Consider the following 17,493-nt stretch of genomic DNA (forward strand, 5'->3'; position numbering starts at 1 on the left):
AATATCGTATTGATTTTTTCCGTTTGCAGCGCGTCGCGTCCTTCTCTCCCTCTTTATGCTCTCCTCGTCATTCGTACTTGCTATTATAGTTTCATCCATTTTGATTGTTGTAGTCCCGATCGTAGATTTTACACGTCCTATTTCGCTTATTTTTACTATTTCGTGACGTACACACCGTATTCTCTTACAAACTGTATTATTCATTTCGTGGTGTCGCAGCAAGGATTTTTGACTACGATTTATCGGAAGGTAACTCACGCGGAAGATTGTAAACAGAGTTTGAACACATAATACTATATTGTTTTACACTAAAAATGAATCGATACCGTGATTAAGTACTTGCTACGCACGCTTCGGAGAGCTAATTTCAAACATATTCTTAGGCGTAGTATTAGCTGAAATGTTAGCCAGTATACTACGTCATATAAGTTCTGGAAAACTAGCACTGGCATCCAGTTTGACTAAGTACTTGCACACTATATGGGGATCATTATCTGTACTCTAAAGCTTGGTCACATCACCGAAGTATTTTTTCCGTAGAGTCGAAACGGTATTTTACCACCACAGTTTTTGCGTTACCGTCTAAACAGATTTTATTAAACCTACTAATCGGTACTACGTATACGTGGTACTGGGCACATGTAAACTCCCCTAAAATTACGTAATAAATTGGATTTCTGACATAACTACTAATTAATAAATAAATGAAAAATATCACACGAAACTAAAACGATGTTAAAAATGTATTATAGAATATAGATCAACTACTAAGGTCTATGGTGTGTGACTGACTGAGTAGGGAAAATAGTTAGACCCAGTTACCTTTATTACTATTTATTATTAGTTTTATAAGAGTACAATCTAGATTCTAGATAATATACTGTATTTTCCCATAAAGTGTACAAATTAGTTGCCTTAATAATAAATTACCTATACGTAAACTCACTCTTATCTATCTATCTATATATATGTAATGTATATGCGAATAGTTTATTAATTTTTAAAAAAAAATAATAATAATAATAAATTAAAAAGTTGACAACAGTCTATCTTTATTACCTTCTTCAGGAGAATTAACAAACGTAATACGGTAATGTTTTTAGGGGAGTTTACATAAGTGTAATACAGTAGCAAAATATTTTTAAGGGAGTTTACGTAAGTGTAATACCGGTAGCAAAATGTTTTAGGGGAATTCACTATTTTATTTTTTAGGGGAGTTTACATTTGCCCGTGGTACTACTTATAGAAAACAATAGAATTTAAGACTGAAAAATTAAAAAATGAATTTCAACAAAGGGACAATAATAGTTCTCTTAACACCGCCCCCTAGCCCACACACACAAACATATAATGCCATTAAAAGTGTTTGAAAAGTTATTGTATTCCAGCTGTAAGTAAAGTACTAGTTATGAACTTACAGCTGAATTTAGGGTCTTCGTTACTCAATTTTAGGTAGGTATCTATATAGGTTCACAAATTGAAATAATTAAAGTTTCCAAAGTATACCTATACAACAATATTATTATTTCGGTGTTTTGTTTGCGTGTAGCAACGGATCAAAGTAGTCGGTAAGTATTAACTTCTAAATACATTTTTATAAACTATTACCAAACATGGTCGTAAATAAAGTTAAAAGTCTCGAAACCGTGATCTGAACCATCACGTATACCTACATTACAATAGAATAAATTCGAGAACAGTTTGGATTTTGTTGATCTATGAAAATAAAAACATTAAAGTAATATCGGATTGTGTATAATAAAGAGAGTAGGTTTATAATTGTTTAGTTAATAACACAAATAATTAATATATAACCATTCAATGGATATTTAATGTAGTTATGGTAATTTTTTTTTTAAAGATTCGCCGAAAAATAAAATTGATTTATATAACTGGTTTTGTGTAAAAATCTCTGTTTTTACATATATTTTTTGGGGGAAGAGAGTCATTTTTAAAACCTATTGAAAATTTCCTATTTTTATCTCTCGAATGGACCAACAAGATTCACTTTTCCACTAAAAGATCACGCATGTTGTTGAAAATCGAATCATTATTTCGAGTACGTATCGTGTACTCTGACTAAAAAAAGAAAAAGAACATAATTGTATCACTCCGTTAAAAATCTAAAATTATAATCGACAATAATAGCGCACATGGCACATCTCTGCAGTCGCTCTTACTTGGTGCATAAAATTAATTAATAAAATATTATAGCTCTATAATATCAAAATAAACGACAACATTAAATATATTATATTGTACAACGGATATATACTCTGTATAATATAATATTTTGGTGTGACTAGGTCAAATTTAATTTTTAGATACCTACTTTTGTAGTTTTGTATACTAATGCAAATCACTCTACTTTAATAGCATCAGAAGAAGTGTACGGGTATATAATATTGTTGTGAACGTTTTGAAATAACGTAATTTAATTTAAAGAGCGACTGTCATAATAGCCTTTTTTTTTTTTTTTTTTATTAACATAAAGGCTTCAATAATTACTAGGATTATTAGCCTATAATTACAAAATGATAGTTATACAATATAAAAGTTGACATTGTCTTTATAGATTATCTTATTATTATTATTATACAATGTAAAATATTCTAATATTTACAGTTTTTTGTCTATATCTATTTGTTTGAAAAATTTAAGAATGTTGTCGGAGTTATGTTGATTGAGAGCTTCTTCGATTGACCTTGGATTGTTGAGAATAAAACGTGCGGTTGAAAATAATAGCCTTTTCTACAGTATCAAAATGATAAATATATATACAACCGGTGTGTGGCGGTGCGTGCGGTCAAAATGCCTCATGCGTCGTTGTTTATTTTAAACGATATTACTCATTGACAAAAGCTGTATAAGTCACCTGTGAAATCGTATACTTGTGCCGATATGTTACGTTGAAGTACGCATACTACTGTTCAATTTACTAATCTTCTTTAATTGTAATCATTGTCTATTTATCTATTGTTATATGAATTAAACGCTTAATATTATTCGATCACAGCTGCGTCATTCGAATACAAACGTATCCATATATGCGCTCAAGACTTAAATGCGTATTATAGGTAATGTTTCTTTTTTAGGTTTATTAAATATTTATAGTTTTGTATGCACCTGTAAATTCAGGTACAGGTATAATTGTGCTAAAACGCATATTTCATATTCATAAAACTGAGAGATTGGCGTAAAGATTATTAACATGATGTTTAGAGAAAAGAATAAAGAAACGCGTTCAGACTTTCTGAATTCTGAATAAATGCTATTATACCCGTCCAACGTTTTATTATTTCTTTATTATTAGTACTTATATGTTATAATAATTATATAGGTAAGTCCTTACACTCGACAGCTGTTACTTTTAAATTTACTGCGATGTTTTATTTTTTGTTTTTAAAATAGATAAGTACCTACTTGTTTTTGCTTAAATTGTGTACCTGTTAAGACATAATAATTTTGCAGAACATGGTTATTCAACTACCATATATTTTAAGCCCGTCTATGTTTAACTGAACATATCCATGGTTATAGACAAACGAGAACTCTTTTTTAAATACCTTAACAAAAACGCTCAGGCCATTTTACGAAAACTTGAAATAGGTTTTTGTATAGGGAAGCATTCATTTGGACATAGCGTGTGATTCTCTGCGCAAAATAGTAATATTAGTTGTTATTTCATATTTGTTATATGTATCTATATACGTTTTCATATATAGACGATATTAATAGCGACTTCATTCCCTAAAAACCACTAAATGCATTAACGTTTTTATTTATTTGTATGTACCTATACATAGTAATGACACTCTACCCGATGAGAAATACTTGTCTCGACAGTGTTAATGTATAAATTATAATATGCATTTTTTTGATATCCCTATACATTTATTTAAATTAACATAGTATCTACTTATCACTCATGAATAATGATAGATTATTATAATAATATAATATATTTATAGATTTTTAGTTTTTACTTCGAAAATTATTATTATTATCGAGGTTACTATTTTACTATATTTTATCAACTCTTAATTCATAATAATATTTTATTTTAATCATTTAAAAATGAGTTTGCATTTTTCTTGAAATGCATTTGCGATCTATAGGCCACAATGCGACATGTTGCGCGCCACAGGTAAATGAATTTTAAAAATCAAAAAATAAATATTAACTCTAAAGTTGTGTGGGTTGGTTTGGAATCATAATATTATATTGTATTTACGGTATATTTTAAGTAACAAACCGAAGTTATTAAATATGTTTGCATAAAAAGAGATCACCGTCCGACTTGTCGTGGGTAGATTTCATTGTATATATGAATGCCAACTTTTTTCGCTTATTAGTTATTTCGTATTGCATATAGTACATACGTAAATCACTTAATTGTATGTGCTTCATTTGCTAATATTCAAGCCGACAAATTGAATTATTGGGTCTTAAAATTAATTTATGGGTTTCGATCGTCCAGACGTCTTAATGTATAATTATAATTTTATATTTTCTGTGTGTGTAGTACTTATTTGGCTGATAACCTGTGTGGGATCCGGGGCTCTATGCCTATATATAATTGTATACTTACCTAATACTTTATATACAAGTGAATATTTAGGTTTTATTCTATATCATTAGAGCGAGACACGCATAATAATCGACTCAAATCAGTACAGATTCTTGAAATAAGTATAATAACTATTTTATACCTATCATATTTGTAGTCAATATTTTCTAAATTTTCTCATAAACGGTGCTCGTTGAACGTATTGTATCATCATCGTTCATCTCTTACGATAATCAAATCGAATTTACAGTGATATTGTTTGAGATTAAACGGAGAGCAGTCGATGATTAATCAGAAAGACTGAAAATCTATATACCTATATAATAAATATTCGTTACTAAACCTTGAAATATATGCGATAAATAGCTACGAGAAATAACGTCATTAGGATCTTTGATTTTATTAAACGCGGTTCGATTTATTTATTTAGAATATTGCTTTTAGGTACTGGAACAGAGATTTCTCTGTTAATACGGCCTAACCATTGTTATCATTTTGTCAATCATTATGTTTTATTATAATATCGTACCATTCAATCATTCCCACAGATCAGTCATCGATGTTTAGGTATAATATTACCTATACATGGGTTTTTATTTTTTATTTAAGAATCTAGACAGCGTTAATTCCCAGCCAAGTGTCACCAATGGGTGATTTCTTAATTCAAGATATTCATGTTACTATTATAATATCATATATACTTATTGTGCTATGTTGTATAGATTGTGTATTTAAAATTGTAAAATTATACTGTAATTAAATTATATTTATACCTATATACTTTTATCATGCACGTTTATAAATTATAAAATCGATGTAGGTACCTATATTATATATTATAAGCACGAACGTATTCAGCGATATCCTGTTTACACGCGGATGCGATTAATAACTGTAAATATTTTATTCATAAAAATAATGATTTAGAGTTGCCAAACAATATTATAGGTACAAAGGTACTGGTACAATTGACAAAATAATCGTATCATAGGTACATTAAAACAACTCGCCGCCAATAATTCTATTATGCCTCATCTACATATGCATATAATATATACAATATATACGCATGTATATAATATATATGTATTATACTCGTGCTCTTATTTAATTAAATAATATTGAGGAAAATAATATAATTCGAATTTAAGCTAAAACCATGAATTCAACTACACAATAATCGAAACAAAGCTCTTCTATATTTTAATTATATACATATTGCGATTTGCGAACAAATATTACTTTTTCGACGGATTGTATACGCATCGTATATGGTATATCTAACACATATAATTCATAGGTATATATGTATAATAGGTAATATAACAAACGGGAAATACATTTATTATGCCATACTATCAGTTATGTCATTAAGTCGAAGGTCACAGACTGCACTTTTATAAATATTACTATAAAAGCGATTATGTTCAGTGGATAATTATTACGAAAATATAGTATATATTATATTAATTTACTAAAATAATTATTAATTTAATTATTAATGACGTTAATTCGTTAGACAATAAACATTTTAACGATAGTATAATATTATATAATAGTCCCGAAAAAACAGATTATGTATAGGTATTTATTGTTATAGATAATTTTTTTTCTACAGATAAATGTTCAAACAAAAGACAATACAAGTTACTTTTATTTGAAAAAAAAATGTTACTACTATAAAACAATATTATTACAATATATACTCGTATTATATGTAAGTATCCGTGATATATTATAATATTTTTTTTTTATTATTATATAAACGTCTCTTTTCCGGCGTTTTCTCTCCGCAGTCGCTATTAAATGTTTTCGGTCTTTCGACTGACCAATCCACAGTTATATAATTTTGGACAGAATCCCAGTTTTGGTCTCGTAAATCGTGTGACACTAGCTCAAAATACTGCTTTATTGAGTGACGTCCACTGGGAATTGTTTGCTCTAGCAAAACAATCGTATTATACAGTTGATATTTGTACAATATAATAATATAACAATGACTTATTTCCTTGTGCTGTTATCTCGATAAGTATGTCTCTGTTTTCTTTGCATTTAGCCTAAATAATTTAGGTAAGTATACGTATGACTGTTATAATGTCGAAACATCAAAACCATGTATGACTTAATAGTCATTTAGCAATGATAAAAAAAAAAAATTTGAAATGTTCAGGGAGCCCCGCGCCCGGCGTGCGTAACACTGTAAATAATTTTAAGATTACCTATTGTTATAGGTCCGTGTAAAAATAATATCAATTAACTGAAAATAAATAATCGTGTGCTTTAAACACGCACGATGTAGATACGCGTATGCCACATTATCAATGTGTTTCATTTGTAATTTGTTAGTTACCTAGTTATTTTTCCGCCGCAATAAATAACAACTATCATTATTCATTATATATAATACAGGACGATTCATCGAGCATGCTCAACGCATGTATTTCTTTAACAATTAATTTATATAAATTTTTATTTTTTTAACTCTGAAATATACTTAAGTGATTATATTATATTTTTTAACGTTCTAGGGTTGTACCGTAGAGTGAACGGTGATATACTAATAAGTAATAACTTATTTTTTTCAAATAAAATTACCCCCTTTTCCTTCTTTTCCTTTAAATTTTTAATCGGACGACATTTTTGAAAATGTTGACGTAGGTATCTAAAGTATTCGTTATTGAGTTATTAATTTTGAGTACTAAGAATATTAGTTCACGTGATAATTCGTTTGTAAGATATGGGGGTTAATGATGATTTGAACATTTTAGTAATTAATATTAATCTATCAATATTATAATTTGTACAAATGATTCGAGTACAATAAAATATATAGTATATAGCATATAGATCGGTTATTACAGATAATATAATGTCTGCATTCATTTGAAAAAAAAAATAAGTTTGTGTCGCTGCAGAACATTCCTTAAATGGTATTAAAAATCTATATAATTGATGATGTGGTACTGAAGTATAATAAAAAATTCTACGTCAAAATTTGAATAAATTTATTAATAAAGAAAAAATGCGGGAGAGCATGATCCTGTATATAGACTAGGTCTGTCCAGTTGACAATCAAATTATCAATGTATGTCAAACGCTTTGTTGTAGCCCTTATTGTGTACGCGTTTAAAATTAAGATACACATTATCACAAAGACGACACATAATATAATAACATAATAAAGTATCAAAAATAATATTGAACAGAGTGCGGCACTTGCAATGTTTCCGACAGAAGGGCCACAACAAGTAAACGAGAACAGTTGACCGACAAAAAATACTACCTATAATGTCGCATATTATTATTATTTAATATTATAATGTATGTCGAAACGCAGTAAAAATATTTTTCCGGTGACCGCGAATAATTGTTTGCCAGTGCGGAGATAAGACGGACTGTGACATTTCACTATTGTGGGTACCTACAGAATAATAATATTATTATGATCACCCGAGTCCACCTCGAGCACGGGATCTGCTTCATAACAATATTAAATTATTATGTAAAAATAATATTATACTCATACACGCGTTCAGCGGTGTACGCGTTTTTATAACGATATATTAATAACGATATGCTCCGATGGTTTTCACTGTTTTCAGTCGTCAGTCGCTGCACGTATATTATGATGGCAATATTTCTAATATTATGACATAATATTAAATATTACACAGAAGAATAAACTGCCATGAAAATGTGTGTAAAAACGACGGACGTATCGGTTTATTTTTGAACACTGCGTATAGTACGCACACGTCAGTCTGCTGAGTCACGGAAAAAGTCGCGAAACCACCGCCGCCGCCGCCGCCGCCGTCGAAAATGGTGCGCCCGCGATGATTATTCGCGCACACAATAATAATAATAATAATAATAATTATAATATGATAATACAATGCTGTGGGTACTTTTATTATATCGTAATAATAATGACGTGTTCGACAAACAAACGTGAACACACGTAATTCGACGTTTACAGTGACGAGGTTCGAGTTGACTAAAAATAATAAATTGTATATGTAAATTATGCGATTCTACGACGGCGGCGCGGAGCGAAAAAAGGAACTCGATGAGTATTCGAGTGCCCGCGTTTATTTATATCCGGATTCGGTGGACAGTGTTAGTATTTCGTGAGTTTTATCCGCGACCGGTCAAAAGCGCTTATTTCACGATTCGACCGCGACAAATATATTTTACAACGAGTCCACTGCTTCCCTCTCCCATAAAAAGGTCATCCTCATGCATTTTATAATCGTTTAAATTTCGATTGGATTAAATAAAATCAGATTGATTTTTTTTTTTAAATTATATGTCATAATAAAACACATTGAGAGGACGCTGCATGTGTTGACTTCGTCTTACAAGTGCGTAAACATGGCAAATTTTACGCTCAGCAGATCACGTTTAGCAGTTCAGATCCGTTAGTTTATAATTATAAGTTAATTAATCTTTTATAAAAATTAAAGGTAACATTATTATCGAAGGCTTCTCATAGGATTTTTATTATATTTCAATTTTTAAGCGAGTTATGAATATCTTAAGATATACAAACAATTTAAAACTTTAAAATACTTATAACTCGCTTAAAAATTAAAATATAATAAAAAGCCTATGAGAAGCCCTCGATGATAATGTTACATTTAATTTTTTATAAAAGGTTAATTCACTCTAAATTTTAAACCAACGGAGCTAAACACGATCTGCTGACTGCTGAGCGTAAAATTTACCATGTTGCGCACTTGTAATACGGAGACAACACATACGGGTGTAGCGTCCTCTTTAACGAGGTTCTATGAATACTTAAAAATAAAAACAAAAACCACTATTTTAATAAGAAGTAGTCAAATACGAATGTTACGAAAACAAATAAGTGAATAAATAATATTCATTGATCATTTAATTAAACAATTGATTAATATAAATATTTCAAAAATGCAATGAGTAAACGTATTAGGTCTGCGTAGTATTAACATAAAATTATATAGAACATTGCCCTACAGACTATAGGTATACATTTAATATATTTATTGATTTATTAATTTTTAGACTTTTCGAAAATTGATTAATTGTATCGTTTATTCGTCTGAACTGAAAAAGTGATAAGTTAATGAAAGTAAATGAATTAATGACACTGCAGCGAATAAAAATAAATATAAACGTTCTTAATTTTATTTTTATACCTAATAATGTTTGTTTCACTGTTTTAGGCCGCCTATATTTTACATTTCTACTTTAATCAACTCTTAATTTTTAATTAAAATGTATTTCTGGCTTAATTTTTGTAAACTAACCTATATTACCGACTATTTTGAGCGCGGTCCATGTATTTTTAGGTAAAAACAACGACGTGCTACTTCGTGTACGTTACATCTCCTTGAGCACCCAAATAATGAGACTCCAATCAAATCCGTTTAAATCCATCTCTAATTAACACCACAGACAAAAGTCAAATTAATATCACAAATTATGCGTAATTAGTTATCCACTCCCACGTTTAATTTAAACATTTGGATATTTGATCCTAATGTTATATTTGATGCTTGGGTATTTTGGGTGCACTCTAATCCTCCCAAAATCAGACATGCCCCAACTAGACACTAACTATACACGAGCTATATGCATACTATACTCAAAACAGGATTATTGATTTTCAGTTAATAACATTTCTTGCAGGGCTTAACTTTAAAAAAAATCAGGTGACTGGCGTCTGAACACACACCCCCTACTGAGAATTTATTCATATTTGGACCTGTTATTGTGTAATACCGTTAATATGGAATATCGGGTAAATCAGTCAAACTCGTTATTTTATCCGAACGTTATTTGATTATTTCTTACATTTTGCGTGACGCATACCGTTCGAGCGTTATTTATTATTAGGTACGTTTCGTGGAAGCGTATATTTATTTGTCATATTTATTTTATTTACATTACGATATCATAACAACGTGAGCCTCGATTAAGAATATTCATTGTGAGACATCAAATAAATATTCAACGCTAATATCAAATTGTGATATTTGTTAATATTTATTGTATTTTTAATTGACCGATTACAATATTAATTATAAATCGACGTTCGATTATCATATTATTGGCACACGTATTTTAAGTGTCTTAATCGAATTAATGTTCCTTTTGTGCCGTCGAATAGCATCAATTGCATATAGATGCAAACTAATCAGTCGTATACTTTACTGTTCTTGGCGCGCTTACATGATATACTTCGCATGAGGTGGGTGCCTAAATGCAATTTTCCAAAAGTTTTTTGGATTTTTTTCTGTAGTGGAATGATACCTCCTAGCTTAGTAGACTCCTTCGCCTACTCGGCCTATAGGGTCAAACGTTTGTAAACATATTGCTGTAGTGTATATTGTATATTATACGTATACGTAATAAACAACACAATTTCTATATTCATCTTTGTAAAGTATTTTTACAAATATGGCGCCCCACTGCCCCAGATACACAATTAAGTATCGGCTCATTTTCATTAATATTTAACAACATAGATGAGTAGGTGACGTATAGTTTTTTAGAATTGGTAAAATACTAACGCCAAAAAACAATGAGTTTTAACGTACATTTTTTTTTCAGAACTTATAAGCTCCTCAAAACACTGACCAGCTACTAATTAGCAATTTCTTCTTACATTTAGGTTATACGTAACGTATAGAAAAAAAATTAGTTCTTCATCCGTATTAGGTACTTTAATCGTCGGTGCCACTTTACCCCCCCCCCCCCCCCGAGCCACTTAATTATGCCTCTGATTTAATTACCTACAATATATTATATAATCTTATGTTATTGTATGATGTAAATGTATATTAAGCAGGTAATATTATATCCGTATTACACGACGAATTTAAGTACGTCATACTCGATCCGATAACGACTATGCGGATCGTCAATTTTCTTTCGAGGGTCTCACAGACTTACCACTTACAGTATCGTGACATCGTTATCTCAACAGTATTTCGTCGACGCACAAAGTGAACGGCGTCGGCGGCGGCCGAAACAGCAGTCGACGCGCCTAACTATATATAGTCGATATTTCTTCTTCTCCTTATTCGAACGGAAACGTCGTTGCATTGTAAGTAATTGGAAATAAATCGCGTCCTTGTCACTCGGTCTCCCGTCCGATGTGCGCCGCGTTGTGTAGCCGTGTGCATTATTTCTGTCGTCGGACGGCCTTGAGTATCACACGCACGTAAACGGACGTCGGGCGGCTGGACCGGACGTCCATGGGACGCGATGGAGTCGCCGCCGTCCTCTCCTTGTGTCGAACGCGAATGTCGACGAAAAATGGACATTTTTTGGTGTTAGCGATGCACTCGGCTACTCAAAGGCGAGGGCCCAGAGAATATCTACAAATATTATGATACAGCACAATAAATATGTGTCGTACCGCACACAAACCGCCGTAATATCATACACTGAGTTTACTCGGGGAGGCTTTGTCTGTTTGTTTACCCGATGGCCAATGCGGCCGTAAACAGTTACACAATTCGTTGTTGTACGAAGCTCAATTGTATAATAATTTCGAATTGGAGAAGTAATATAGTATTATAAAATAATACTTCAGTTTTCCAAACCGTTATTAAGAGTAAGAGAGTTGATTGACTATTATAGATTGCAGAAATCGCTGTCTATATAATATGATCCACAATCACTGTTAGTGGTTAAGATATATGAATATTTTTGAATTAAAAGCATATTATTATTATTTTTTTGATATTTTTAGTGTACCTACATCGATCTTAATCAAGACCAGGGAATCGCTATCGAACCGTTTTTATTTGTTGCATTCAATTATAGTAATATTGTTTGAGCTCAATTGACTTGTCATTATCATATTATTGGCTTTTGAATTAAATATGCTGTTTTTTTAAATTAGATATTAAAATTTAATTTTGAATTGCCACTTTTTTATCGAATTAAAACATCACGAATCAAGATAATATGCAGGTATGATACCTTAGAACAGTTCCCGCCCGTTCCTGGTTTTTGAACAGGAAAAAAAGGTATGGTGAATGATAACTGTGTGTCTTTTTTTAAACTCGTCTCATCTGATCATAATTCAATAAAACTATAATCTATAATTTATTTATAACATTTGTAAACGCACATATAAAATTAGTACTTCACTAAATCGCATTTCTTACTGACTTACTGTAGTTTTCATTTACTGTATTTGAGATTAAATTTTCAAATTGGATTTAGAAGTTTAGCCTATAGGTACGATTTTTAAGTGTTATAATATTCCATTTCTTTATATTTATTTATTTTATATCAAAAAGTTTACTGAATTCCACCGAGTGGATGATTCAGGATAAAAATATATGAGCTTATATATGAGATAATACTTACTAAATTAATTCTGATAAATCTGCAGACTTTTTAATCTACATTTATGTTTTTTTTTTTTTTATTCAAGAAGCCTGGACTTCAGTATATTTGGTAAAAACAGATATTTTTATCGAAAACAGGTGGGAAGGCTGATATATCTGTATATCCTGTTCACCCCCAAGTCAACCATTATTATTTATTTTGTTTTCACGGCCCCTGAATATCGAAAGCACCATCGTAAAACCAACAGTGCAACCATAACATTGTCGTATACGATCCAGAAGTCATAGTGATGAAAAACTAAAAAGAAGGTCATTGAAATCTAAAAGACGAGTAAAAATAGTGTATAATGATATCGTATCTCGACCGTTAAGTTCTGCGGTCTGTAGATTTGACTATTCCAGGAATTTTAGGTGGTGGAATTTGGACCGTGGTTTTATACTCATCATTTAGGACATAATATATATATATTACAAATAATAATATTTAATGACCGATAATGGTTCCGGTCGACGAATCATCCGGACCGATAATATATCATTGTCGTTTCACGTTTAACCCTGTGCAATTAACGTCACATTTTTTTCATTTTAATTCGTGACGACAATAATAAAATTGACTGCTTAAATACAAAACTTATGGCAACCCTAAACACATTTCACACTACATTATTTTTGCGTGCCTACGTGCCGTACTACGATTGTTGTTCGATGAGTTTTGCATCCAAGTACGAATGTTTGCCTATAGTCCGACGACTCCGGCGAGTCTAACTCGGGAGCATCGTATTCATTAATTAATTATTTTGTATGTCTCTAACAGTCTAACATAAACACGTAGTATACTTGCATACACCTGTTTTATTTATTTTTACTTGTTCCGATTTTAGATTTTACAGTAGAAAAGACTTTCTAAATATTGTCATACCATGGTCCATGACATGTCTGTTTACGAAATACATATAATAGCGCTTTGTGTCATTGTCGCAATAGTTAATGAATAGGTAGTTATTACATCGAAATGTATTTGCTTGAAGATTTCGTTCTCTAGGAGTTATCTATACGACAGCACCGTTTTTAGGTTAGATTTAAAATCATTCGCTTAAAATAATTCGTTTAACTAAAATTCAGAATTTTTTAAAATTTTTTTCATCATACCATTGGTTAGTGGTTTATGTATAATTAATTGAGTTGTTAATTGAGTCATCTAATTATTATAGTTTTGGGTGAAGTTGGGTAAAATAATTAAATTTGTATAGTTAGTTATAAATAGTGGATAGATATCGGAGATTTGTTTATAAATATTATGATGATATAACTAATAATAATATATTAATAAGAACAAAGCAAATAAAGAATTAACTGATATAGACAATATAGTGTTGTGCGAAAAAAATGATTTATTAATCATTATACAAGTAATAATAAATTGATGAAAATCAAAATAGAAGCTTTTGAGTGCTATATTTGCTTTAGTATTTACGTACAATTTATTGTAATATGAATATATTTTATATGTTTACAATTAGCTTAACGATTGGTAATTTAATTTAAGTAATAATCATTCTCAAATGAGTTAACAGATATAATAGTCATTATTTGTAATATGTTAGCATAATAATAGATAATAATGACTAATATAAATATTTTACTATTCAATTTGATTAATGAATACTCTATAATTAAACTGAAGTCAAGTGCATTTGTAAGCACAAAATAGAAATGTTAAAAATTATAGTTCTAATGAATATTATATAATTGTACAATTAGAAATTCGTGAACAATCATAAAAATATTTGAATGCGATGACGAATTTAATATACACAAGATGCTATTGCTAAGTAAATTATATAAATTATTCATGTTAATTGTAGGTTTCAAGTATAAATCAAATAATTTAAATGTAGATATCAGCCAAAATATCAAATATTATAAAGATTTCAATCATCCAATAAAAAATACTTCGTTGAATCACCGAATTCTCTGTAGTACCAATATCTAAGACAATTGCCTAATTCCAACATACTGATCTACTCATCATACTCACGATAAAATAAATGGCAAAAATTTACAACCAACAATGCACACACAATCACTCTAATCTACTTATAAAAATCTATCCTGTCACTCACTCCCTGGAATTCTACAAGATTTAAGCGCCAGTGACTAAGAGATTTTCTCAGTTACCATAGGAAAGGTACTTAATATAAAACATAAATAATACTAACATCTGCTGAAGTGCTGTCGCTGGGTGGTTTCTTCAATAAAATAATTTTTTTTTTTTTTTTTTTTTAAATGAGCCTCAACAACAAAGGTTATTGGCCTTTAACATAAATATTTTTTTTTAACAAGAATAAGTCATTAACAATAATATATACAAAACAAAGGTAATAATATGAACAAAAAAAGATTGAGATATATCTAGGTTAAATAATTTGGTATAGTTTAGTTTGTTTTAGATAACTGATTAATTTTTCAATGTTGCTTGGCTGGGGACTTAGAGCTTCTTCCAGATTATCTTCTATGTTGAATAAAATAATGTATTATATTATATTGCCTATTATTATTCGGTTAGCAATTGACGTGCTTATTCAGCTTATTGCTTAGCCACATAGGCACCCCTGTGGGGGAGTAAAATGGACGACGACCCCCCTAAGGTGGACCGACTTACATAGTAATTATTGGTGAATTTTAAATTTATTTTAAAGTGCTTGAAATTTTTTTTTATTACATGAAATCATAATATTGTATCAAATTTTTTCATATTTGTTACCACAAACACAGACTCGTAGTATTTTTAGAGAATTTTATATAATATTAAAATTTGTAATTATTATTGATTCATAATATATATCAATTTATAATAAAATATTCTATGCTCATTGCTCAATCGTTTATTGCTACAAAGGTATATACTCAATTGTGCTTTCTGTGTAATTAAATATTAATTTTTTTATTATTTCATATTTCCATAACCAAAGCCTGGAGACGACCCTGCCTAGCCAATGTATAAAATATATGATTTAAAAGATGGATAAAATAAAAGTTATATCAATAAATTTTAATCATTATAAATTTTACACTTAATGACATACTGAAGGCATTGAATATTATAATTATTCACAATAGTCACATGGTTAATTTAAATTCAACGTTTTTAAATAGTGAGAATGTGTAGTCAGTTCAGCAGCCAACATGCTTTGTTTGGGATTTTATAAAAGATCCTTGCAACATAATAGTTGTGAAAAAAATTACGATAACAAGTCAATAGAATTTCTTCAATTGAGCCGTGAAGAAATGTATATCCTGGATGTCGAAAAACTAACACATGATTCAACATAGATGAGAAATTTTAATTAGTAAACTTTAAATGTTTATGTTTAAGAATAATTGTTATATAATGGTAATTTGTGTACATTATTTTTACTAAAAATAACTTTAACTCAAGCTATCAACAGAGTAACAGACGCAGTTAGGAACAGTAAATATGAACAACAATGTATTATCGATATACCGTAATGAGTGCATGTCTGAGTGGATTTGCCTGTCCCTCGCTGGGCTTTTTGGAACTTTCGCTACTCCTATCATTTTTCAATTCCTATTAATCCTATTGGATAGGTAGACATAGTATTCAATGCGTTATTTATAAAATAATAACCCTTATCGTAAATTTATGAAGCTGGGACAATATAATAATCCACCATTCAATATTTGATTTGTTATTATTATTAAATATTAGGTATATTTTGAAAATATCACATGTCTAGAAAATTCTGATACAAATATTTGTTGAACATTTAAGCTAATAGATTTCTTTTCTAATATTCTATTCCTGTCATTTGTTTGTCCCTATTATTTTAAAAATACTAGAATTTTTTACTTTTGATCAAAGTACTGTCTTGTTCCAATTTTTAAACAGAAACAATTTTCTAAGCTAAAGATTGAAGATTGGATACCGAAGGTAAATAGTTCTAAGTTTTTAATGATTCTAAAGGTGACATAAAATACAAAACTAACAAATATTTTAAAACCAAAACATTCATTGTTTTGTTCAGAATCTAAAATATAATAGTTTTGAAAAATAAATTATTTAAGATTCTTATAAAAAAAAAATAGGTATCAACATTTAAATAAAAAATTTAACTAAGGCACACAAATTATTCTTTTTATTTCAAAATGAATTTTACATAGTCAACTTAGAACGAACATTTTCTATGTAGCGCGCAGTGTAAAACAGAGACAACACATATGGGTGCAATGTCCTCTGAATATTGTAAACATTAGAAGATCAAACATTTTAAATATTAACATTCTTTTGTGATAAAATACCTGTAATTTCACAATTACGTTATAGTAATAACTTTAATTGTTGAAGTCGCAAATTAATCATAAGCAACTAAACAAGTATAAAAAGTAAAAAGTTCGTTTTAAAACGAAAAGCCTAACAATTAATATGTGAGACCTGTCTTTTTATACCTAGTACCCTTAACTATACACGTAATGTTTCGACGTTGTACCGAATATAATTATCGGATAAAAACGTCTGTTTAGGTCATTTTTGTCATATCACCATTTATTAGT

The sequence above is a fragment of the Diuraphis noxia genome, unplaced genomic scaffold, assembly GCF_037042655.1.
Source record: "Diuraphis noxia isolate RWA-SAM2 unplaced genomic scaffold, SU_Dnox_SAM2 contig0002, whole genome shotgun sequence".
NCBI lineage: Eukaryota > Metazoa > Arthropoda > Insecta > Hemiptera > Aphididae > Diuraphis > Diuraphis noxia.